Genomic DNA, 3,390 nt, shown 5'->3' with positions numbered 1-3,390 from the left:
CTGAGGAAAGGTGCTAAGGCACTTTGTCTCCTTCAGGGAGTGGACTTAAAGTGCAACATAAACACATTCTCCATGATGGAACTCAAAGAGGAAATAAGAAGTATTTATTTGAATTATGTGGGATTTGTTGTGCAGAATCTAGCCTCTGAGATAAAGCTACTGTTATGTAAAAATTTAAAGTCTCCAGCTTCAGCCTTAGGGAGGCATAGAGGTGGAAAGTCATGTTTACATGAGTTTTTTCCAAAGTCAAGTTAAGGAGTTTAGCTTACCCTACAGCCATTTCCACACCTATGTCTCAAAATAGATCCCATTTCAGACTGACATTATCATCCAGTATTTGGATGTTGCTTATGTGGGAACTATAAACTCCCTGAGTAGCCTTGATAGAGGCCAACTGTCAACACCCTCTGCTAGTAATTGAGTAATAACTCAACGTAACAGAGCCAGTTGCAATTAAAGTATCGCTAGCCAAGGGCTTTATGATTTGTTTGGAGATTTGAGCAATCATGGAAATGGTTTACAGATTGTTGTAGCTGCCCATTTTGACAGTATATTCCCACTGACACCCTCTCCTTTTTTCCCTTTCTCTCGCTCTTTCTTTCAGCCGCCTCCGCAAATTGACTGCTCCCCTTTCATTGAAAACCTGATCATGTAATTTCTCCCCCACCTCCTCTTTCTGCAGCCATAATAGCACCCGTCTGCAGGCCGCAATCATTGCACTGTCTCCTGCCTGCTGATCTCTGCTGGAGAATGAAACACTGTTGCACCTGGGGCCAACAATGCTATCTTTGTCAGAGAATTTTCATTGTCTTTATTTTTCTCCGTCTCTGACTTTTTCTCCCTCTGAGCAAATTGACCAAACACTTGAGTCAGTACAAATGTTTCCTAGCCAAAACTTACAAGCAGTAATGTACAGTTGATGTCATTCATCCCAACGTGGGCCAAATAATTCCTCTGCCTGTCATTTCTGGCATATTTTATTGACAGATTATGAAATTTCCCAGGTTTTTTGTCCTTGTGAAGCACTTGCACCATTGCATTGTGGTATATTTTACACCAGTGGTTCTCATCTGTTGGGTCGTGACCAGGGGTTAAAATGGGCTAGAACGGTCCAGCACAGCATTCTGGCACCTCCGTTTCCAAAAAGGTAGTCAAGTCTGAACCACTGTATTTGCATAGTGCGGCACTGTTTTAAGCGCATACATGCCCCGCTGCCCACCACAAGCAGTTTACGGTTTCTTAGACACCACAACCCCCAACTCCCCCAACCCTTCCACCTCCTTCAAAATCCCTAATTTGCATGAGAAAATGATAAAAATGTTCTAAGAACTCTTATTTTTGGCAAGGGTAATCATACAATTGTGTATCGCTGGTTTAGCCAAATAAATAGGCTTATAAACTTTTATTAGAGGAGAAAACATTTCCCATATCTCTTCTCATCTACATCAAAAGCCATAGATCTAATCAAACGAAGCAATATGTTGACGCAAATTCATCCTTCTCTTGGTAGAACTAGGCAGATGCCAACACGGATCAGTTTCATGAGATGATTTTATTTTTTAAAGACCTAAACTAAAATACAACACAAACTGCATTATGTGTTAAAGGTCAACACATTATGTCTAATGTAAAATTTGGGTCCAGAACAAAACATTTCCCAGGATTTTGGGTATCATTGTATCATCTATGCCAGTGGTTATAAACCAGTGGGTCATGACTCAAAATTGGGAGGGAGGGAGAAAACAATGCTAAATGCAGAGAATTACAACTAATACAAATAATCATAGAATTGTGCATTACAGATAGCTAAATAAATTGTCTTACAGACTTTCAAAAAGGAGAAAACCTTTCCCAAACAATTTATGACAAAGGCCAAGCAAACTCTGCAGTATTTTTTCATTAATTCCTCAGTCACTTGGTAGAATAATGTAGCCAAAATAGGCAGATGCCAACATTTTCAGGTTGCATGACATGTCCTCATCCTCCAAAACCATGAAGAGAACTATGCAAGGTAAAATAATTAATTCAACCTAGACTACATTAAATAAGATTACTTGTTTGGTCTTTTGTTGGGTCACCAAACCTAATAAGAATCAATTTCTGCAGTTCAGTTCTGGACGCCACCTGAAAAAGTCCCAGAGAGAGGCGAAACCATAGTGAACACACCCACCCCCAACACCCAGAAATTATGTCTCATTATCTTTTTCATTATTTACATTATCACACAATATAGTCTTGAAGTCTTGGGAAGCTGCATTGGGAAAAGGTCATTTTTAATTAGATTTAAAGAATTATCTCTCCTCTAACCTCTGAACAATTAGGGGGTGAATTAGAGAAGCTACCAACGCCTGTGACAACACGGTATTAAGCCTAGGTGATGGGAGGGGGCCTCGCAGGACTACAAGCTGTCCCTAAACTGCCTGATAGTAATAACCTCTTATCTGGTGCTGCAAAGCCCTCTTGTTTCCTCTGTACAATCCCAGCTAATTGCCCAATTAAACCAAACCAGTTTCATAACAAATCAACAGCATTAGCCCAAATAAGCTTCTGCAAAGAAGCTGGAAGCGAATGGTTTCTGAAATTGTCACTGGGGAAACTAATGTTTTTGGCAGGTGTTAAAGAGTGAGAAAGTAGCAATATTAATTTGTTATGGTATCCATTAAGGGATGGATTTATTTAGGGAAAGGCAGCTTTACTAAAGGCAACTAGAGCGTATTTGGCACTTTCAACAAGTAGGGTATAAATTGGTGCTTGATTGTATCCAACTACAGTCATTCAAGAGTGTAGTCATTCAAGAGTGTAAACATTTTGAGAATGTGTTGCATTTATATTCAGTTAATTGCATTTCATATCCACATTATACTGTATATTATCTTCACATGCAATTTAAATGGATAACGTAATATTAAAAGTGACAATATTCAATGATATATGGATCCATGGACCTCTTTGTACATACAGAATTAATTTAACCAAACTTTTACTCTCAACACGCAGTGAAAAGACCTCTGTGCTAATAACTTCTCCACTAAACTACTCAATCACTGGTGAGTGAAATCTGAACATCTACTAGCCGGTGGCTAATCATAGACATTTTTAGTCACATTTTAGTCGCATAGCATATGATGTACTTGCATTATATAGGATTGCCACATAAAGTGAAAGATCGATCTTGGGATTTAAGGATCGGGATGGTTCAAACGAAGATCGTGATGCATATTTTACCCAGCTGTATTTAGAAATATGACTGCTATGCATATTATTTGAGCTCACACTTCGTAATATTTCATTTGCATACAGTTATTATACATTATTTTTGTCCTCCAAATTTGAGTAGGCACTGCCTCCCTTGCCTCCTCTGAGAAAACGCCACTGCCTATGTTGTACCCT

The sequence above is a fragment of the Xyrauchen texanus genome, chromosome 50 (genome assembly GCF_025860055.1).
Source record: "Xyrauchen texanus isolate HMW12.3.18 chromosome 50, RBS_HiC_50CHRs, whole genome shotgun sequence".
In the NCBI taxonomy this organism is placed as follows: Eukaryota; Metazoa; Chordata; class Actinopteri; order Cypriniformes; family Catostomidae; genus Xyrauchen; species Xyrauchen texanus.
The sequence above is the reverse complement of the archived record's forward strand: the minus strand, read 5'-3'. Positions refer to the sequence as shown.